Source organism: Peromyscus maniculatus, chromosome 1 (assembly GCF_049852395.1).
Source record: "Peromyscus maniculatus bairdii isolate BWxNUB_F1_BW_parent chromosome 1, HU_Pman_BW_mat_3.1, whole genome shotgun sequence".
NCBI classification, from domain to species: Eukaryota; Metazoa; Chordata; class Mammalia; order Rodentia; family Cricetidae; genus Peromyscus; species Peromyscus maniculatus.
In genome coordinates, this window is record NC_134852.1 from 115275212 (window position 1) to 115299171 (window position 23960).

The following is a 23960-nucleotide window of genomic DNA, read 5'->3' on the forward strand; positions in this document are numbered from 1 at the left end:
ATTTTTACCAAATAAACCAAATGAAAAATGAAAAACTTATGGGGAAAAAATTTCTGACTTGATTTGGAAAGGAAAATTGAGACTTCGTCAATTAGCAGGAATAGACTCAGCAGAAATTGTCGTACCTTTAACTAAGGAGGACATTGAAAAATTATGGACAGAAAGTGAACCTTGGCAAAGAGCTTGCAGTAATTTTTTTGGAGAAATTAATAGCAAATATCCCAAAAGTGATAGAATTGATCTTATAAAGAGAGCTGATTGGATCTTGACTCGAATTGTACGAGAAAAACCCATACCTGGAGTTCGTACATTTTATACAGATGCCAACAAACAAGGAAAGGTAGGTTACAAATCAGAAAATTTAAGTAAAGTGGTTCAAAGTCCTTATAATTCAGTTCAAAAATCAGAATTGTATGCTATTCTGTTGATATTAATGGATTTTTCAGAACCTCTCAACATAGTAACTGACTCTCAGTATGCTGAAAGAGTGGTATTACAAATTGAGACTGCAGAATTTATCCCTGATGCTTCAGAATTAACTTCACTATTTATTCAGTTACAAGATACAATCAGGAAAAGGAGTCATCCTTTATATATAACTCACATTCGATCCCATACTGGTCTACCAGGCCCTCTAGCACAAGGCAATGATGAGATTGATAAATTATTGTTAGGAAATGTGCTAGAGGCCTCAGAATTTCATAAAAAAAAATCATGTCAATAGTAAAGGTTTAAAAAAGGATTTTTCCATAACCTGGCAGCAAGCTAAAAAAATAGTAAAGAAATGTCCTACTTGTTCCTTCTACAATCAAATGCCATTACCAGCAGGATGTAACCCAAAGGGTACTCAGAGGAATGAAATCTGGCAGATGGACGTGTTTCACTTTGCAGAATTTGGAAAATTGAAATATGTACACCACACCATCAATACTTATTCAGGATTTCAATGGGCAACTGCTTTGAGTTCTGAAAAAGCTGATTCTGTAATCACTCATTTGCTAGAAGTTATGGCTATCATAACTACACAATCAAAACTGAAAATGCTCCATCATATGTCTCTGTTAAAATGAAACAGTTTTTTGCTTATTATAATATAAAGCATATTACAGGTATACCACATAATCCTACAGGTCAAGCAGTTATAGAAAGAGCAAACAGAACTCTAAAGGATATGCTAAATGAACAGAAAGGGGTAACAAAACCCCCCAGAAATAGACTGCATAATTCTCTATTAACTTTGAATTTTCTCAATGCCAATGAGAAAGGAACAAAAGCTGCAGAGAGACATTGGATAATAGAAAAAACTACAGAATTAAATCAGCCTATATACTTTAAGGATGTGCTGACCTCAGAATGGAAACCAGGGTATGTATTACATTGGGGATGAGGTTTTGCTTTTGTTTTTACAGGAGAAGATAAGCTGTGGGTACCATCAAAATTGATAAAGGTTCGATTTGAACAAGAGAAACCTCTTAATTAGAGGTGATAGTTGATTAACCAGCATGAGCATCCAATTTAAACTATCTTGTACCAGTAACACATGCCTTTTCATTTAATCAGATAATAACTTGCCAAAAAGAAACATCCCCAAAATTACTCTTGGGGAAAGGTTTTTGTTTTTGTCTTTTAGGAGAATGAAGGTTAAGGAATCTGAAGAACACTGGACAAATGAGACAACTGAAGAAAAGGGTCAAATCATCTATCCCAGGAAACAGAGTGGAATGGCATATGGGTATATATTATCTAAAAAATTTTATGTCTTCCTAAATGTATGTTTCTGCTTTTCTCTAAAGATTTAACACTATTGGTCTTCTAATAGTCCCAGTTCAATTAAAATTTAAAGCTGACTTTAGAGTTGGAGAATGACTCTCTCCTTCTTTAAACTCAAGCATGTTGTTAAAAGGAAAATGCAAAATCCCTGTATCATGCCAGAATAAAAGAGCCATCTTCTGCTATGGGACAGGACAAAAGCCAAATTAATCAAGGGACTATTCTATTACTAATCTCAACTCTTTGATTCTATTCTGATTCTTTAAACTTTTCTTAAAGTATAAATTTTATATCAAAATTTACAAGATATATATATATATATATATATATATATATATATACATTTTAAACTTTGTTAAGATATGAATAGTGATATAGAGTACTAACTAATTCTAGAAAAAAGCTTCAATTAGCTGCATATATATGTCTTTGTGTTCGAGTCTCTTATCAGTTTTCTGCAGGAAATCACAGCCAGGCCTAACATCAACTGAAGTCTCCAGAAAGAAGATGGGGCCCCACAACAACAACAATTCCACATGGACAATAATAATGTCACTAAGCTGACAAACATCATCTACAGATCAACTTTGAACTACAAGGTGCTCAGAACAATTTTGAGATGACTAGCTGAGATAATCCAGTCTCAAAGACTACTTGAATAAGGACTTGAGATAAACCCTGAACTTTGGCATTATACACAGACTGGATAATGAAGGATATAGTTACCTTTCCTAGAATTTGACAATTAACCTAAAATTTTTCTTTCAGGATAAAGATAACTTCGCCCATACCCAGCAGAAAGCAATTTTAAGAATACGAAGCCCACATTCCCAAAGAGGTGGTGTGGGGTGGGTGGTTTTTTTTGTCTTTTTAATGGGTTTTGGGTCTGGGATAATTTTCTTTTTTTCTTTTTTTTTTCTTTCTTTTTTTTTTTTTTTTTTTTTTTGGTTTTTCGAGACAGCGTTTCACTGTGTAGCTTTGCGCCTTTCCTGGAACTCACTTGGTAGCCCAGGCTGGCCTCAAACTCACAGAGATCAGCCTGCCTCTGCCTCCCAAGTGCTGGGATTAAAGGCGTGTGCCACCACCGCCCGGCTGGGATAATTTTCATTGTTTAATGGGGTTGGTTATAAGTTGTTGTCAAGGGTAGGAAAAAGGCTAAGCAAAGGAGATTAGATTTAAGGTTCTTGTTTAAGAGAGAGAGAGAGAGAGAGAGAGAGAGAGAGAGAGAGAGAGAGAGAGAGAGAGAGAGAGAGAGAGAAGAAAGAAAGAAAGAAAGAAAGAAAGAAAGAAAGAAAGAAAGAAAGGAAAAAGACAATTACTAGTTTTAAATACTTTGCATTGGATTGGATTGTTTTATATTGTATACAAATTTGAAACTGATATTGTTAGAAAATGCTATATGTATATTTCTAATTGTATGTATACCATTCATTTAACAATGTAATGCAATTTTCTGATCCTTGAATGTTATTATTACCAACTATTAGGATATAAAGAAATGAAAGTTAGTAGTTAGACATTACAATAGAACTTGTAGTCATATTAGATATGTTTTAAAAAAATTGAGCAGATATATTTTAGACAGGTCATCTTCAAACCCTTCAGAGATCTACAGAATATGGCATTTAAAATGTTTTAATAACTTAGAAATTTTTCTTTTTTGAGACATGTCGGCTCCTGGCAGTACCAATCTACTTCAGAGAAAATATGGGCATTGAAGAAACTGCATATGGCGTTAACTTTCATTGTGGCAAAAATTAGCCACTGGACAACAAAGTATCCTCAAATCAACAGCACAAAATGGACAGACAGAACGCGAAACAAAGGACTACTGATTCTTGCCAAAGCAAGTGTGGTTATGGCTTTATGAAAAGGCATCTTCTGAGGCCAGGACAATATGGCCCATCCTTGAAGTGGCCTTTGCAATCCAGAAAAGGTACAGTGCCCTTTTCTTCGAAGGCACCTGAACAGGCAGAGGGCCGATGGCTTCTGTTGTGCAATGGAACAGCAGCTTAAAGCTCACACCTCTCGATAGTAGACTGGCATTTAATAGAGGGATGTGGAGAAGAAGGGGATGCTGAGATGAAGCCATATATACACAGCCAAGAAGAATGAACAGCTGAATTCAAAAACTGTCAACAATTTGAATTTAAAATCCTGAATCATGACATGACACTAGTGGAATTCAGGTGTTTCTGAATACATGGACTGCTCTCACCCAATGTGAGGTTGAACTGTTGACCTTGTTGTATACATCCTACTTCACAAATGAGTCTGTCAGATATGCTAAGCCTATAGGCTGAAGATGATGCCCCCAACACTGCAGAGAAACCTCAGGTGATTGTCCAGGCAGCTGGCTGTTTCTGTCAACTCACAAATTTTTTAGAAGTTGCTTGCATGCACTTCCTGTTTTTATTTTTGTTAGCTAATATTATTTCCTTCTTGGGTCTCTGAGGGAGTTGAAGATTAGTTAGTTATAGTTGAAGGTTAGTTAGTTATAGTTGAAGATTAACTAGGATAGAAAGTGAATTAGATACATTTTGGACTTACCAAAATAGGATAGATAATGGAATTATTTTCTCTGATTTGTCAAATACAAATGGACTAGACATTGTTTAGGTATTTATTACTTGTATATATTGTATATAGTTATTGTACTTTTGTATATAGTTTTTCTTTTGTTAGTTATAACCTTTTGCTTTTTTTTTCTTTTCATTAAAATAGAAAAGGGGAAATATGGTGGTATTCTATTTGTACTGAAATGTGATTTTAATTGTATGTTAATAAATAAAGTTCCCCGGGGGTCAGAGCTATTAGAGCCATAGAAAGAGCATGGTGGTGGCGGCGGCGGCGGCGCACACCTTTAATCCCATAGATCTCTGTGTGTTCAGGGATACAGCCAGCATTGGAGACATGCACCTTTAAGACCTAGAGGGCTGTACTTACAGACAGTGACGAGGCAGTCATGTGTTTGGGTTTACAACCAATGAGAAGGCAGAACAGAAAGACTATTTAAAGACATACACACAGGAAATAGCTCTTTTTCAGGAAGCTAGGAGCACCGCAGGAGGAAGGGTAAGATTTTAGCTCCGAGCTCTGACCTCTTGGCTTTCTCTTTTACATTGGTTCTGTGTTTCTTATTTAATAGGACGGTTGGTTACATCTACATAAAAACAAATCATGCATAAAACAAGGATACTTATTGTCATTTTATTAAACACAGAAGGGGCAGGAGAAGCACCAGCAATATAAGAAGACCTTAAAAATAAATAAATAAATAAATAAAAGGCGTGCAAACAAGAATTGTTTTACTGGTAAAAGAAATGCTAATAAGCTCAGTCAAGATTCACTATGTAATCTCCAATATAGAAAAGTCACAAATGGTGAGAAACCTGAAGATAAAGTTAATAGCTGGGCTTGGTGATGCAAGCCTCTATACCCAGTTTCTTGAGAGACTGATGCCAGAGGATGGCAAGTTCAAGGCTATTGTGGCTCTGTAGAAAAGCAGTGTTACATTTGAAACGCGAGGAAAGGGATGGAGGAATGGCTCAAGTAAGAGCATCATCATCTGTTCTCACAGAGACTCTATGCTCCAGTCCTGACCCTCACATGGCTGCTTACAGCCACTTGTAACTCCAGTTCCAGTGAATCTGTCATGTCCTTCTGGCTTCTGTGGAACCTGCAAGTACATGGTGCAGAAATATACAAGCAGGAAGACAAAAGAACAATTATATTAATAAAACAATTAAAATCAAGAATAAATAAATGATTAGGAAAATTGATTACTGCAAGATGAAGGTTCTACACACAAAAACTATAAAAATATTGAAAGAAATTGAATTGGTACAATTATATATAACGATACCTGAGGTAATGAATTTGAATATTGTTAAAATGTCTATGCTAGGGGCTAAACAGTTGGTTTATGGGTTTAGAGCACTGGTTCCAATTCCAGGGGACCTTGGTTCAGTTCTCAGCACCTACAAGGTGAGTCACAACTGTCTGTAAATTGAATTCCAGGGTATCTGATACCATCTTCTAGCATTTATACGCATTAGGCATTCAAGTGGTACATAGATCTATATCTAGATAAGACACCAGTAGACATAAAATAACATTAAATCAAAATAAATAAATGAATCAATAAAGTGCCATACTACCTAAGGCTGCAGAAAAGTGCTCAGTGGTTAAGAGTGCTTATTGTTCTTGCAGAAGATCCTAGTTGTGAAGATATTTCATTTGTGCTGAAATGTGGTGATATTTTATTTGTGCTGATATTTTATTTGTGCTTTATAATTAAAGCTTGCCTGGAGATCAGAGGAAAAAGCCAGCCACAACACAGAAGTCACGCAATGTTAGCACATGCCCTTTATCCTATCACTTAGCAGGCATGATCTCTATCTGTTCAAGGCTGCACTGGAAAAAGAGTCAGGCTTGGTGACACCTGTCTTTTTAATCCCAGTACAAACAATAGAGGTGTGGAGGTCTGTACAGACAGACAAGAAATGACACAGCTGAGCAGGAAAAGCAAGTGATGTAGCTTCATGGAGAAAGGAAAGGAGTTAGCAGAATAGAAAGGCATATAAGCCTGGGTAGACAAGAAGCTGCTCTCTTTGGAAACTGCAGAGTTAGTGAGGTGAGGTTAGCTGGTAGCTTTCTGTATTTCCCATATCTACTTAAGGCTTTAACCCAAATTTCTGGCTCCATGTTTTTTATTTAATAAGACCATTTAGAAATTCATCTATATCTAGTTCAGTTCCTGGGAACCTTATGAAGTAGCTTACAGCTGCCTGTAATTCCAGCTTCAGGGAATCCAGCAGCTCTGACCACTGCACCCATCCTTTCAAATGTGTAAACACACAGGCAGATCCACAAACACACAACTCAAACCAATGAAACTTTGTGTGCTTGTTTCTGTGTTTTTCTTTCTTTTTTTTAGACCAACAGTATTTGGTTTTTACCCTAGATTTCAGGGCTACCCAGTCTCTGGTTCTCGGTCACCAGGGCAGTGTCAGGCATGGGTTCCTTCCGGTGGAGAGGGCCTTAAGTCAGATCAGACCCTGGCTGGCTACTGCCAGAAGTTCCGTGCCACCATTGTCCCAGCATATTTTACAGGCAGGACAGCTGTAGGTAAAGGCTTTGTGACCTGGTTGGTGTTTACATTGCATTTGGTAGTCTGCAGAGTACCTTCCTGTACCAGAGACTAGAATGTAGGGGTGATGGTTCCATGTAGGCACCAGCTCAGCTTCTTCACGTTCAATGAGTTCTGTGGGTGTTGTCCTAGCAATGAGAATCTACCGTCAGTTTCTAGAGGGCAACCCTTTGTCTTAGCAACAGCCTGGGTTGTTTGGAGATTTCCATGTGACGGCACTGGCCAAGATCTCAACTGAATACACCCCAGTCCTACCACTGGAAGCCTTCTTTGGTGACAAGACATTGCCTGTTGAGACTCCATATCACCATTTACTAGGAGACCTCAGTAGATCGATCGCCTTAATGTATTTTAGGCAGTCTCCATTGCACTAGGTTTCCATATCCTCCCTCAAATCCCCTCAATTTAGGCAAAAAAATCTTGTTTTAAAGAGACACCAAGGAACGAGAACTAGGCTTGTTCAATTCAAACAATCTGGCTGTAGACAGCTTGTTTCATTTGTGATTGGAATCTGTGATGGCTAAGGAAATCTCCATTTTGTACTAGACACCCAGTCTAAATTCCTCAAAGACAAGCTCCTGGCAACTCTCACTCCTTGCTATACTTCCCATAATTGTAAAAGTGCTATGAGATGATTAACTGTTTCCTCTGGCTTTTGTGAACCCACTTACTACTGTGTAGCAGGGAGAGAGCTGGTCACAAATGAAGGGAGTATAAGTTGTTTCTCCCTCAGCTACTCATCCCACACAAATGAGATAATTGGAGGTTTGGGGGTTGGGGATTTAGCTCAGTGGTAGAGTGCTTGCCTAGCAAGCATAAGGCCCTGGGGTTGGTCCTCAGCTCCGGGGGGGTGGGGGGGTGGGGGGAGGAATAATTGTGCTGCCCCCCTTAAAAACCACTCCTCCAGCCTCTCCTGTGTTACAAGCCTTTGATTAGTCTTTAAGGCTGTTGTTGGCCTTGAAATTATAATTAAGGAATTCATTTAATTATAATTTCAGTTGAGTGAGTAGTCTTTTCCTTGTGGATTTGAACTCTGTTTGTTTGTTTGGTTTTTTTTTTTTTTTTTTTTTTTTTTTTTTTTTTTTGGTTTTTCGAGACAGGGTTTCTCTGTGTGTTTTGGCGCCTTTCCTGGAACTCGCTTTGGAGACCAGGCTAGCCTCGAACTCACAGAGATCCTCCTGCCTCTGCCTCCCGAGTGCTGGGATTAAAGGTGTGTGCCACCACCGCCCGGCCGAATTTGAACTCTGTAACAAGTGTTTTTTTAAGGTTTATGAAACTTCAAAGTATCAATGTCATATGAGAAACAGTCCTTTTACAAATAGGCTAGGCAAATAAATTGTCCTAGGTTTACACAGAGCAACTTAATGTGTACTACCTCCCTGTGGCAAATTTAACAATTAAAAACCCAAATTTAATATTTTAATATCCCATAACATAGGGCGGTAAAGAAAGCCAATGCTGAACTTCAGAAGAGAGATGTCCACAACTGATTAAGAGCAGGAGAGAGCAAAGGGAAAGAGGATGGACTCATGACAATCCTCAAAGTCAACCCGGACACAGAAGGCCTGGCCTGTGTCCTCTGGTGTCTACATTAGCTTGGGTGAAGCTGGGAACCCCTGCTCCCTGTCCTTTCATGGCTCTCAAGATCTTCCTAACAGCAGGCATCTTTCAGTCTTTCACACCATTAAAATCAATCTGGAGCTTATGCTAATTCTTTAAAGGGACACTAGTCCTGGGTCTGCAATGTTCACCTGTAATCCCAGTGTCTGGGGAGGGTGACACAGGCCAGTTATATGAGGTTACCCTGGGCTATATAAGGGTATCCTGGCCAGGCGGTGGCGGCGCACGCCTTTAATCCCAGCACTCGGGAGGCAGAGGCAGACGGATCTCTGTGAGTTCAAGGCCAGCCTGGTCTCCAAAGCGAGTCCCAGGAAAGGCACAAAGCTACACAGAGAAACCCTGTCTAGAAAAACCAAAAAAAAAAAAGGGGGGTATCCTGTCAAAAAAGAAACAGAAAAGGTGTCACTCTCCCAGTGTTCTCACACACTCTCTCCTCCTTCCTGTTACCTCCTCTGTCTCTTTCTTTGGGACTGAATCCTGAGCCTAGTGCAAACTTGAAAGTGCCCCACCCATCACCACTAACTAACTTCACCAGTAAACTGCACCTTCTTGATATTTTTCTTTTCTTCTTCAGACTTGGCCTTAATAGGTCCCCCAGCAGGTCTTAGACTTAGGATCTTCCTGCATCAGCTTTCTTTGTAGCTGGAATTACTAGTCTGGACTGAATTTCATCTGGGCATGGCAGACATGGACCAAGGGAAAGGCAGGCAAATGTAATGACTTCTGAGTAACATTAGCAATTCTGTACAGGCCTGAGGCTGTTTCATGGGACAAGGAAATGTATAAGAGGCTGCAGCAAGATTGGGACTTCCAGTCACAGAGACAGCAGCAAAGGGAACGAACCCATAGAATCATGGGTAATTCACCATTACACAGAGAGACCTTAAACTCTGTTTTCAAACACCATTCTGCCTTTACTTCTTCATTGGGGGGGAGGTGGCAGAACATGGATGGACAGCAGCGACTGTTTTGCAACAGGGGATTCTTGATGCAATCCAAAATTAAACATGAGGAAAGAAGAGAGTGAACTCCATCTGGAGAAATACCTGGACCTCTCTGGCTCTTGAAACCTGTCTTTCTAAAGCCTCTCCTCCATCAGGCTCCCCCCCCATCCCCAACCCCCAGCACTCAGCAGGAAGCCAGCAGTATTCCCCATCCCTCCTGCTTCCCAGTTTCAAATTAAACTCACCAAAGGAATGGTGTTTTCTTTTCAATTCCTCCAAACTCTGCCCTCTAAATTGCTCTCACACCTTCAGACACCAACCAAGAGATCCTGAACCTGTGGACAGGAGCGAATGGAGGCCAGAGTAAACATCCTGAGGATTCAGTCTCTAAGTCTGATCTCTGGTGAACCAGGAGAGAAATGAAAGTGAAGACTGAGGGCTGGAACTGAGAAAGAGAAACTACAGAGCTACCAACCAATGAGATGCCACCACATCGGTGTATGCGGTTCAACCACCAGAGGGCGTCAGTTGCCTTGAGTCAGCACTGCCTTTCTGGAGCTTGAAACATGTTTCAGTGTTATAGAAACTTATGTCACTTGTTCAGGTTCATGTCACAATCACCCCTAAGATCCTTACCCTCGGGAAAGCTGCCCCTGAAGAAAGAAAGCCTTCTCCATGGGCTCCTCTTGCAGTTACTCCAGGCTGGGATTTGTTTTAGTTGGCAGGTGTGGCCCAAAGTGTAGGGAAAAAAAGGTGAGGGACAGAATTGGAATATTCCTCTGGAGTTGGACTTAGGCACTAACAGGAAGAAACAGGAAGGAAGCTGCAGTTCAGGGCAGCTGCTGCACACTCAAGATTTCCTACCCAGCAGGGACAGCATGGGGAGGATTCCTGTGCAGAGCCATGCAGAAACACTTCCCCACACTCACAGCAGGTAAACTAGCAAGCTGCAGAGGGCTCTTTAGCTGCCCAGTGCAGTCCTACAGATAATATATTCTGTTGCTGAACAGACCAAGTCCTCTTCCCAGTGCTCATATGATCCATCTTTGATCTGTCCCACAGCTCCTGCTGGCAGTCTATATAAAGAGCATGGATTAAGGAACCTTGTCCTCTCTTTGCATGCTTTTTCTTCTTCTCACTACCATGTCCATTCCTTCACTGGCATTACAGCCTATTTCTTCAGAATTCTGACATACACCCAAGACCAGTTGAGACATCCAGTCTCTTGCACTGAACAACTACTGGATTTTTGGACCTTTCATTGGTAGACAGTCACTGTTGGCTTAGTTGGCCTGTAGGATATTCTAAGACCCCCCCCCCCCCTTCCATGTATAGATCTATACTATAAGTTCTATTCCTTTAGAGCGTTGGTTCTCAACCCAAGGGTCGTGGCCCCTTTGGCAATACTCTAACTCCAAAATATTTACATTAGGAGTCATAAGAGTAGCAAAACTACTCTTAGGAATTAGCAACAAAAATAATTTTATAGTTGGGGGGTCACCACAACAGGAGGAACTGTATTAAAGGGTCACAGCATTAGGAAGGCTGAGAATCAGTGCTCTAGAGAATCCTGACTAATACAGTGTTGAATCAGGAGGTGAGAGGTGACAACTTGTGACACAAACATGAAGCAGAGGGTGGGAAGCATCAGTAATGGGCACTTCTACTGAACCTTCAAAACCTGCTCCCAATGACACACCTCCTTCAATAAAGCAACTCCTATTCATTTGTTCTTTATATTTTCAGATCCACTACAAAGTGACATAAGGTGTGACAGTTAAATAGATATGTCACTCCATGGCTAGGCCCCGGGTGGAACGCCGGGAGTCTAATTAGCAAGAAAGAGGGGGGTTTATATGAGCGAGAATTGTTGAAACCAAGGTTGGATGAAGCACAGGGACAAATAACCAAACAAATGGAAACACATGAACTATGAACCAAAGGCTGAGGGGCCCCCAACTGGATCAGGGCCTCTGAATAGGTGAGACAGTTGATTGGCTTGATCTGTTTGGGAGGCATCCAGGCAGTGGGACCGGGTCCTGTGCTCATTGCATGAGTTGGCTGTTTGAAACCTGGAGTTTATGCAGGGATGCTTGGCTCAATCTGGGAGGAGGGGACTGGACTTGCCTGAACTGAGTCTACCAGGTTGATCTCAGTCCTCAGGGGAGGCTTTGCCCTGGAGGAGGTGGGAATGGAGGGTGGGCTGGGGGGAAGGGGAGGGGGGCAGGAAGGGGGAGAACAAGGGAATCTGTGGCTGTTATGTAGAACTGAATGGTATTGTAAAATAAAACAAAACAGATATGTCACTATAATTTGAATTATATTTAACATTCTCGTTTTTCTTCCTACTTCTCCTTTTCTTTTGAGAAATGGTCTCAGTGAGTAGCCTGACCTCTGAGCTCCTCCTCCCTCAGCCTCTCCAGGGCTGGAATCATGAACTTTTGCTAATACTGTTTTAGTTTGGTCTTTGCACTTCTAGGGATGGAATATTATTGTGGATTTTAGACTAGTGCTCCATCCCTGAGCTACACCCCTAGCCAAAACTTCACATCTTGATGACGTCATGAGCCTCCTCAGGTGTTCTTGCTATGGACACAATTGATGTCACACAATGCTGCAATGCACCTAGCCTTCTGGATTGTTAACAATTATGCAAAAAACTTTTTAGATTTTTTTTTAATTATTCTGTTTTTGAGGCAGAATTCTACTTTATCTCCTGGACTGGGCTGGAACTCATTAAGTGTTTAGGATGGATTCCTATTTCTGGCAACAACCCTATCTTAAACCCTTGTTTACAGGGATCACAGGAATGAGGAACTAGGTCTTCATCACTAACAAATTTTAACCAAGGCCTTCTCTGCTCTCTACCTAAGGCGTTCTTGTGTTCTTGATGAGTTTGTCTCTACCACCATGCTCTAACTACATTAACTACTTTGCCAAACAGTTTTCTGAGAGTGGAGGAATGTCACTAGACTGATCTTCAAACAGATCATGTATGGGCTGTGGAAGAAACAGAAAGTCTTGAGGGGAAATTGTTTTTCCCATGACTCTGCACAATACTTAGAATGTGACCCTTGCCAACATGTTTAACCCAGTGATAACATGTACATGGTGGAAAAAGCATGGTACATTCCAGTTTCCTGTTGCTCTTTTGTACCTGATCTTGACTAGCTTATCTCTCTATAATTCTAATAATAGATTTCATGTGACATGTCTATTCAAAATTTGGAATCAGTTCAGAAAGTCAAGGGATGGGAAGAAAAAGAGGATGAGTATGTGATTGGTGGAAGGGAGTTCTAATAAAGTAAGGCAAGAAGTGTGGAACAGTAAGTCTTAGATTAAGTGTTCATCTACCGTGAGCATCATGGTGGATACTTAGATCTCAGGCTGGGCTCCCTACAGGGACACACTCACTGACGGAACCCTTTGCTTCCCAGTACAAGTCAATAAATTATATACATTCACGCAAAAGTATATACCTCAAGTAACCCATATATTCATTCGGGTGCTTCAAACCTATAAGATTAATCAGCTTTAAATATATACAGGAAAAAAAAGATGAAAAGAATTATTTTTTTTAAACATTTTCCCCCCCTTTTCTTTTTCTTTTTTTGTACGTACATGGGTGGTTTTCCTTTGGAGGTCAGAAGAGGATATCCAGTTCTTTGGACTGGAGCTAATGCTGGCTGTGAGAATTATTAAAAATGAAAGTAAAAAGGTAGTGGAGAGCTGTGATCTGTCACGTCAGCTGATGGAATTTTGTCAAGCAGCAGTGGCCACCATGTGGTCCATGCCACTTTGCCCAGCAGTTCTGAGCTCCTGGGAAATTGGACACTTGATCAGATACTCTCATTTTTTCCAAAACTTAGCTGTGGAGGGGCCCCAAAACAGCTTAACCACACAGCTGCCATGACAGGCTTAGGGGCCCAGACACAGCTTGTGTGACAGGCTTAACTGGCAGTTAACACTCACATCCAGAAAAAGCCATAAGCTAACAAAACCCAGGGATGGAGAAGTACCTAACATCCCAAACATTCCAACCATAAGATAAGGTGGTCAGATGTCCCTGAGTCTAGCTCACACCTGTTTTTGATTTACAGATACCCATGGACAATTGTCAGCCAATCAGGATCCTAGAACCTGGAAATCCAGTTACCCCAACCTCTGCTATTAAGAAGACCCCACCCCGCCTGGGCTCAGGGTTCTCTGCTCACCACTGCATCAGACAGATAGAGAAACCATGCCCCAGAGCTTGGGGAAAAAAGGCTCTTTGCTTTTTTCCATATGGGATTTGGTCTCTGTGGTGGTCTTTTGGGGGTCCCTGAGATCTGGGCATAACAAGCCATGGGCTTTCATGGGTTCCTCTTTAATCTACTACTAATGGGCTAGTCTGCTGGTGCTATGATAAAAAATTAGAACCAAATATTACAAACCAGGGTTATTTCTTTGTTTTGTTTTCTTGTAGTTTGTACTGGATGCTATGAGAGAGGCAGAACTGGAGTCATGAAAATGTTGAGGAACAGCCTGTTGTGAATAGCTTGGACTACCACCTGAGGCCATAGTGATGTCCAGGCCTGTGCCACCACCGAGGGCCATTTCAGGGTCCATGGCTCTGCAGCCGCAGTGGTCTGGTATGACATCTCTAGCTCATGTTACCACCAAAGGCCATGTGAACACCCTGGTCTAGGCTGCTTCCTGGGGCCATGTTGATGTCTGAGGGCTGCACAGAACTGGCTCTGACCTGCCCCTCACCAGCTGCAGCATTTGGGAGAGTCAGCGTCCCCTGGGAAGCACAGTGGAGCTGGCCCCACACCTTGAATGCTGCAGCACTTGGTAAAGCAGCCTCTGAACCTTGTGGGCAGTGCAGTAGAGGCTGGCCCTGGTGGTGCTGGCACAGGAGAGCAGCCCTTCCTCTTCCTGAGGCAGTGCTGGAGAGCTGGACCTTGTGGTGTGGGTGAGGGAAAGCTGGTCCCAATGGTGTGAGCCCAGGAGAGCCAGTGGTACACCCTGCCGGCTGCCACAGGCAGGAGAGCTGACCCCACACCTCACCTGGGAAGAGGGAGCGCTAACCCTGGTGGCACAGATGCAGGGGAGCAGGGTGGGCTGATCAACTCAGCTACTGCCCAGGCCCAGATCTAGGGCTTTGAGTTGTGCACAAAGAGCTGGTCCTGTAAAACCATAGCTGCAGGATGTCCATGACACAGGGCAACGACAGAATATGTGATAGAAATCCCGGAGAGGATCCAGTATTGGTAAGAATAGCAGAAGCCAGGGCCTTGAACCAGACCAATGACTCTTTCTTTTTTTTTTTTTTCCTTTGAGTAAAACCAAAACTTATTATAAGCCACAGTCATGCTAGCCCCCCCCACACACACCCTCCCCCACTCCCCCAACCCCGCTCTATAGCCTCCCTGGATCTGTGGGGTGCAGTCTGATTGTTCTTTGCTTTATATCTAGTATCCACTTATGAGAGAGTACATACCATGTTTGTCCTTCTGGGTTTGGGTTACCTCACTCAGCATGATATTTTCTAGTTCCATCCATGTGCCTGCAAATTTCATGCTGTCATTGTTTTTTCTCTGCTGAGTAGTATTCCATTGTGTATATGAACCACATTTTCTTGATCCGTTCTTCAGTTGACGGGCATCTAGGGTGTTTCCAGGTTCTGGCTATTACAAATAGTGCTGCTATGAACATAGTTGAGCATGTATCTTTGTGGTATGACTGAGCATACCTTGGGTATATGCCCAAGAGTGGTATGGCTGGGTCTTGAGGGAGATCGAGTCCTAATTTTCTGAGAAACCGCCATACTGATTTCCACAGTGGTTGTTCAAGTTTGCATTCCCACCAACAGTGGAGGAGTGTTCTCTTTGCTCCGCATCCTCTCCAACATTGACTCAGATCACTGACTCCTTGCAATGAACACGTGCAAATAAAGCTGGTTGGGCAAAAGGACATACATACTGTGTGGTTCACCATGACACATTGCAGCTTCTAATGTCGAGATTTTTTTTTGTTGATGTTGTTTTGTTTTTGTATTTTCTGGTTTGTTTTTTTTTTTGTTTGTTTGTTTTTTGGTTTTTTTGGGGGGTAGAAAGTTGCAAGGGCAGAGGGCAGATATGGAGGGAAGGGAACATGAGTGAGACTGGGGTATATGATGTGAAATTCACAAAGAATCGATAAAAAGTTAAATTTTATAAAAGGTTTAGGAAATCCTCAGAAAAGTTGATGCAGCTGCTCAGCCTTGAAGGGAAAGTGCTAAGGAAAATTCTCCCACTCTCTGGACTTCATTTCCTTTGCCCTGTTCTTTCTTTTCCTAAGTCCTCTCTGCTCTTTCCTCCATTTTTTTCCTCTCTGTATCAGAGCTGGAGACTCCCTTTGTCTTCCAGGCTGGTCTCCAGCCTTCTGGTTCAAGTAGCTGAGACTGCAGGCATCTGATCCCAGCTGTACTCTGTGGTGGGCTCCAGCTTCCTTATGAAAGGTAACTTCACTGAAAGTTTACTAGCTGAAATGTTAATTTCAGTTTAAACCGTCTTTATAGCCACACTTAAACAGGTAGCTAGCCAAAAAGTCAGATACCACAGCCTGGAAAATTCTACGTACAGCAATATAATCAACCATTACTGATTTTTAACATTTTCAGTTCTGACTGAGAATACTGAACACTTAAATAGCAAAAATCATGTAATCTCTATGTTATGGAGAAAATCCACCTATTATAGGTAGATGAATATTAATCACTTCACTTTTAAGCATACAGTGTAGAATGCTCCATGGTTATCTATATATCCATCCATCCATCCGTCTGTCTCTCTATCTGTGTGTGTGTGTGTGTGTGTGTGTGTGTGTGTGTGTGTGTGTGTGTGTATGTGTGTGTGTGTGTTTTGATATAGTTGTGAACAGGATCTCATGGAGCTTTGAACTCCTGGTCTCTCTGCATCCACCTCCCAAGTGCTGTAATTACAGTCATGTGCCACCATGCCATCCCAAGTGGTAATTTTTAAGAAGTTAATGCAATTTGAGAGTTTTATTGAATGTGGGACATGAAACAATTTTGGTATTCATTGTATCCTAGTGATGCTCCAGCACAGTGAGATTTGGTCAAAGTGGCCTCCATAGCTGAACATGTATTCTTAGAAGCCTCAGGTATTCACTCAACAATTCACAACACCTTCCCTGACAGATGGTACAACCGTTAGGGTTTTGTGGTTGAGGAGCATCTTGGCAGATCTTGGCCAAGGAAAGCCACAGAGATCATACTATGTAACAGACCTCATGCAAGAGATTTATGGGGTGGGGGAAGGCCACCTCTGAGCATGGATAGGAGAAAGAGAGGGGTGGAGAGGAGGCAGTGATGGCCTGGGCTTTTGTAAAGGGTATTGACTTGTGGTGACAGTGGAAAGGTGTCCCATTTGGTGACTGGTGATGATGTGGTTGCTGGGGCAGAGTTGCTGAAGTTGGGCTGGGGGAGGACTTGGTTCCCAACAGTAACACTACAGCCATGGGGAAATGGCCTGTGATCACATCAAATCCGTAACAGGTAAGTGGACTCCACTAGCAATTCTCTCTGCCCTGAGCTCACTCACTCTATTGAAAATCATTCTGTTCCCATCAGCCCTTCCCTGTGGAATGAAAGGTAGCAGTAGGTGGTTTTCTGGAAAGCCATGCCAGGAGTTTCAGGAACTTATTCAATACCTAGTTACCTACATTTCAGGTTTACGAGAAGATGAAGGGCTCAAGACACTGAGTGATCATCCTTTATGGATGACTTATATAAAATAATGGAAGATGTAGCTAGAAAAAATAATTGGTTGAAAGTTGATTTTGGATTCTCTGGCTGCAATATCAGAAAAACATAAATTTGTGTTGTTTAAATGACCTGGTTTGTGCTGGGCCAGTAGGGATTCAGGATTTTTTTTTTTTTTTTCCCGAGACTGAGTTTCTCTGTGTAGCTTTGCGCCTTTCCTGGAACTCACTTGGTAGCCCAGGCTGGCCTCGAACTCACAGAGATCCGCCTGCCTCTGCCTCCAGAGTACTGGGATTAAAGGCGTGTGCCACCACCTCCCGGCATGGGATTCAGGATTTTTAACCCCAACACTTGGGAGGCAGAGGCAGGCAGATCTCTGAGTTTGAAGCTAGTCTGGTCTACAGAGTGAGTTCTAGGATAGCCAGGGCTACATAGAGAAACTCTGTGTACAAAAACAAAAATATGGTTTGCAGTATTTTGCTGCTCATTTTTTATCATAGCCCCAGCAGACTAGCACATTAATAGCAGATTAAAGAGGACACCGTGAAAACCCATGTGTAAGCATTTTGGAGACAGTGAAAGTATCTGATGGAGTGTCCAATTTCCCTGTAGCTTAGAACAGCTGAGGAAAGTGACATGGACCACAAGGTGACCACTGCTGCTTGACAAAATTCAATCAGCTGACATGGCAGATCAGAACTCTTTTTTTTTTTAATTTCCATTTTTGATGATTCTCACTGCAATATGGGAGTTTCTTTATATCTTTTCCTTTGAGAAATTTTGTGTAAGCTTTGGTGAAGGATAAGATTATATACAAAAGAAGTCTCTTTTTTTAATTTGTAATTATTATTATTATTATTAGTTTTGTTTTTCGAGACAGGGTTTGATTCTCTGTGTAGCTTTGCACCTTTCCTGGAACTCACTTGGTAGCCCAGTCTGGCCTTGAACTCACAGAGATCCCCTAGCTCTGCCTCCCAAGTGCTGGGATTAAAGGTGTACGCCACCACCGCCTGGCTTTTTTATTTTTTTGGAAGTCTCTTTAAACAAAATAATTCTTTGGAAAAATCTCCTGCCACCGTGGAACTATATACCATGATAACTCTGCTCACAAACCACACAGGGTTACTCATTGTTTTTCTTACCAAATTACACCAAGAATAGGGAAATTAAAGATTTACCAACTTGGCATACCTGGTCCCAGGAATTAAAATAAAAAACAAAAACAAACAAACAAAAAAGCACAATTGTGAGAAGCAACAGGCCCAGTCCCAGAGCCTCAGGCCATTAAAGCCAAGAGTTCAGTTAATAAATAAAGAATCGTGCCCACAATTAGTGGCTTACTGGATGGCCACACCCCTCCTGATCACAAAGGATGATCCTGTGCAAGAGAAAGTGTAAGAGACACCTGGAGTATAGCAAGAAATACACTGGGGTCTGTTTAAAGGGTAAAAGGAATTTATTAGGAAAGAAAATGCACTAAATAGAATACGAGAATTGTCGCAGGGTCATGGAAGGCTGAGGTACAGTCCCACACTGTTCTGCCACCTGAGTCAGTCCCCACCATCCAAGACCAGGAGGCAGAGAAGAGGTGGAGAATGTGTGTCCCAGGTATTAATGGTAGCCCCAAGGCCATGCAGGGACAGGTACTTCAAGGTCATAGGTGGGTAGAGCGGTTACCTGCACCATCTCTCGGGGCTGTACTTCAAAGTCATAGGTAGAACAGATATCCACTACACTGGAGGGGTCACTGAACCTTAGAGGACAGTAGGCATTTAGACTCTCCATATATTTATTGCCATTTGCTTCAAGAAAAATGCTGTAATGACATTGATGACCATTTTCATTTTACAATCGTTGTTTGCTTTCACTATTGCTTGTGGTTAAACTATAATGCAATCACAGAATATATAAAGTGGAGCCTATTTTCTGTGAATGGGGAGCCATCCTGATTCACCCCCAGATCATGTCAGTCCCCTTCCCTCACCTACTTCACACCTCCTATTTGGACCTGAACCCCACTGGTTCTGGACTCCTGCAGGAAGGGCAGAAATTAAAATGATAAAATAAATGGACACGCATCTAGGTCAGATTGAAATTCTCTGCAAACACAATTTTACCCTCCTTCTGTGCACAGAGGAAATTTTGTTCTTCTGGTTTACACTTCCAATTCAGTGACAAGGCTGAAGATGACCAGGTGAGCACATCAATGGTCACACTGGTGTTGAGAAGTGCCACTCATGGGTGTGATTCTAACTGCACGATACACATTGACATTTACGTCAAACAGAGGAAAGGATTTCCCATAAAACTAAATTATGAAAGGAATGTTAAACAAAAAGAACACCTGAGACTTCAGAAGTTAAGTACTTATACTTTATTAAACATAAAAATTGATTTATAACTTGTTAAAAAAAACATCTGTGACTTTATAATCCAGTTATTCTCCTTCTTAAAAACCAAACATGGTGCTCACTGAATGAAAATGAGGACAATGACTGCTCCAAGGTACAGTTGAGGGGAAGGATTTTGTTGCAGATTCGGGGGAAAGGACAGCCACAGGCATCTGGGAGAATCCAGAGCTGGGAGGAAAAAGAGTGGGCTGAACATGGCCAGCAGACTGGCCTGGGCCATGAGAGGAGAAAGAGGCAATGGTGGGGGAGAGCAAGAGAGGAAGAGAAGACAGAGAGAGGAGAAGAGAGGGCAAGGGGGCCAAGAGAGCCCATGGCTGACATGTCAGGATTATGCAGAAAAGAGAGCTGGGGGAAGGGAAGGGAAGCCCCTGGACTGGAGTGGTTGAGGGTAGAGAATAGGATATGCCAGCAAGGATGACTCTGCAGCAGGTACTTTCCCAGAGGGCCCAGAGGCCAGCATGCACTTTGGTGTGCTGATAGGCGCAGCAGTCATCTATATATGAAAGAGACACATGTCCTTTTTGCCAGAGATAGGAGAATGACCCATTTTAGCAAGTAGGAACTTTCTTCAAGTCCCTGAGGGAATGCAGGCTGTTGTCTAAATGCTAGACTTTGGGAAAAGGATTTCTCAGGACCTGACCCTCCCCTCATCCCTTTGTTTCAGCCAACAACAACAGAGGGACCCCTGTCCTGGGAACATGCTGGCCATCTGGACTGGGAATCAGGGAGGCCATCTTCACTCTCCTTCCTGTCCCTCAATTCCTACTCCTCAGTCTTAATTTCCTGCTGGCCACTCTTCCCTTTCTGCACTTATTCCCCAGGGACTCCCCATATCCTCCAAGGCCCAGCCTTCCTCACTCTATCTTTTTGTGTCAGCCGCTAATACTCAGAGTCACTCTCTATCTGGGAACCAGCTGGCCAAATAGACTGAGAATCAGGTAAACAGTCTTCATTCTTCTTCCTGCTCTCCATTTCCGGTTCCCCAGTCTTAACCCAGGCCTAGAGCACTCCAAGTGCATGTCAATTGTCATTCCCTGGAAACTCAGAAGATCCTTGTGGCAAACCCAGCTTTCCTCCCTCCAGTAGACCCTCTCAGCTGTCCCTATCCCCACCCCCATCCTCATTCCCCCACCCTCACCCCAACTCCAACCTCTAGTCCATCCCCATTCCTTCCAGCCAGCTCCCAGTACCTAGAAACAAGCTCTACCTGGGACACCCAGTGGCCACTCCTGGCAGAGACTAAGAAGCACTCCCTACCAGGCAACCCCAACCCAACACACTCTCCTAAGATCCAGAGAGGACAACAGAAACCAAGGAACAAAACACTCACCCAACAAAGACAAGACCCTGTATTAGCACCTAGAATACAGCCATCCCAAACCCAGATATATAGACACCAGCTTAGAAACACAATCAATCTCTCCTGCCAGCCAGCAACCCTATTGCAGTATGTCCTCAGTAATGCAATATAGCTGAAGCACAAGACAAGGACTTCACATTGCTGTTGTGAATATGACCAAGGACCTTACTTGCACATGCAGGCAAAAGCATCTGTATACATAAAAGCAAAATAAAATAAAAAGAATTTTGAATAATGAGGATGCTACCATTTCTCAAACTGTGGTAGAATATTGTTATAAGATGTGTTACTTTTGTTTATGCTCTGGAACATTTGTTTAATGATGCAAAGATGTGTTACATTTGTTTGATTAGATAAAATTAACCTTCAGTCAGGAGGCTGAGTCAGCAACCAGCTGATAGAAAGTGGTAGGGGGGAACCTGGTGGAAAAGGGCTTTTTAAGTGGGGCTTGGGAAAGGAGGCTCAGCTTTTTGGGGAATTAAAACAACCATCTAGCTCTTCATGAACTTTCTCTGCAGACACCATTCCATCCCATCTCTGTGCAAAGATATGACATTGTACTCAGGTTTGCCATGAGCCTCCAGCCTCAGAGAAAAGAATGAAGGTGACCAGGAGAGCACAGCTCTGGTCACACTGTTGTTGAACAGTGCCACAAATGAGGGTCATTCTCATGTGCACTGTACATATAGACATTTACTTCACACAGAGGAAAGGCTATCTCATGAAACACAATTATGGAACAAATATTAAGCAAACAGAATGTTACAACGATGAAGTTAGAACATATTTTTTCCTTGAATGAATTTATAATTTGCTAAAAGTAAAAATATGTTATTTTATAATACAGGCATTTTAATTTTTTAAAAATATTTATTTTAATTTTATTTGCATTGATGTTTTGCCTGTATGCATGTCTGTGTGAGGGTGTCAGATCTTGAGTTACAGTTAGCTGCCATGTGGGTGCTGGCAATTGAACTGTGTCCTCCGGAGGAGCAGTCAGTGCTCATAACCGATAGGACCCAGGTATTCTAATTCTTTTTTTTATTTTAATTTTAACTTTATTTTATATGCATTGGTGTGAAGGTGTCAGATCCTGGAGATCTGAATTTACAGAGCTGCCATGTGGGTGCTAGGAATTGAACCTGGGTCCTCTAGAAGAACAGCCAGTGCTCTTAACTATTGAGCCATCTCTCCAGCCCCAGTATTCTAGTTCTTTAAGCACCATGATGTTTAGAGTGGGCTGATGCATATTCTGCCAGAATATATTGCTAGAATCTAATCTACATGCTCTTCTGTAACTATCACTGATAGAGATAAGATGGAGCTCTATTGGAAATGAGTCCCCAGTAGTACCATACAAACCTAAGTGAGTTTTCATGAAAGGGTACCCTGTCCTGTGTCACATGTCTGGAAATCTGAGAGCCTGGCTGCAGGCTCCTGCTGTGAACCTACCTCCTCCTCACCCCCTGCAATCCTACAGTATGAGAAGAGTCTGTTCTTCTCCCACAGAGTCCCTGATGCTCTCCAGACATCCCTGAATTGAGCTTCTCTGGTGCTGGGGCCTGAACTCTCCTGGGAACACCCACTATGCTGTGTCCTCTCTGTTTCTCATATTTATCACATCTGACTTCAAGTAAGCCCCTTATTGCACAGAATCCCTCACAGTGTCCCCTTGAACCAACTACCTCATCCCAAACCCAGCACATTCCTCTTAACAAGCAGAAAAAAACAGAGCAGGGTCTTCCTCTGTCACTAGCCTGGCCTCAGATGCACAGCAGCCTTCCTGTCTCTGCCTCCTGAGTGCTGGGATTGCATCACACCATCATGCCAGGTTCCGGACTCAACTTCAACAATCCTTTATTACAGTCACAGGTAGGAGACAACACAGACACCATGGTGGATGCCACTCACACACCATAAGTTCCTGGAAACTTTCTGTGTACATTTCACCATACAGCACAAGGTAAGTTTACTGCTATCATTGTCAGCACTATCATTCAGTGTAAGTAGGAAAATCATAGGATCTAACACACTTGATAAGAAACATATGTAGCATCACAAAAATTATTCTAAAAAAAATTGCAAAACCAAAAAAATCACATATACCTAGAACATAGTAGAATAGACTTGACTACAGATTCCAGGATCTAAGAGCAAGACATCATCACAAAGTCAAATCTTAGTTTCTCCCAGCTGCCCACTTTTACATGGAACACCAGACTAAGGACATCTGCCCAGTAATGAACAGAAGCATCATCTTCTGAGTGTGCAGTGGGTGCTTTATATGCATTGACCTTTGTCTTTTAAAAACTACATAACTCATTTTCCATTTGTGTGTCTAGGCCTGGGTGTACTGCAGCATGTGGGTGGGGTAGAGAATAATCTGGAGGATTGGCTGCCTCCTTCTCCCAGGTGGTATAAGGGATTGAACTTGGGTCACTGGGCCTGAAGGAAAATGTTTTTACCCTCAGAGCCTTGTAACAGATTTCAAATTTATTTTCTTACATTGACCTACAGGATGTGTGCACTCTGTACAGTAAAATTGTAAAAATTAACAATGAAAACCAAACAAACAAACAAAAAATCAGAACAAAAACAAAAACCCCATAAAGCATAGGCTTTTGAGGATGTTATTCAGGGTTACAGTGCTGTGTGGAGTGGTAGGAACAGAACCCAGGTACTCTGAACACACAGTTTTAGTGGGTACCATTTCAGGTGTTTCCTTAAGTTTGGATGAAGCAAAGCATTGTGGTTAACCTGACATACCACTAAGGGCTCATTCCTAGGCTAAAAACTCCTGCATATAATTTTCCAAACTAATAGACAACCTGGCGAAGAACTTTCTTTCATCTCTTGTCAGTGGCAGAAGGCATGGGCTTGTGCAGACATGGCAGAGCTGGGACAGGTGACTCAGTGGTAGAGCCACCTCCTCAGCATGCACAAGGCCCTGCCTTCC

General features: G+C 42.2%; 1 protein-coding gene across 2 annotated transcripts in view; it reads right to left on the reverse strand.

The window, feature by feature from the left end:
- The window catches only part of LOC102905163 (tripartite motif-containing protein 30A-like), a 57114-nt gene that overhangs the window by 13820 nt on the left and 19334 nt on the right, over positions 1-23960 (reverse strand). The window contains exon 1 of one of the 2 annotated variants that reach the window (XM_042281162.2): positions 9732-9919. The exons of the other annotated variant lie outside the window; for it this stretch is intronic. The gene's annotated coding sequence lies outside the window, so the exon portion shown is untranslated. Of the gene's footprint in view, positions 1-9731; positions 9920-23960 lie in introns of those variants that run through there. 2 annotated transcript variants of the gene reach the window in all.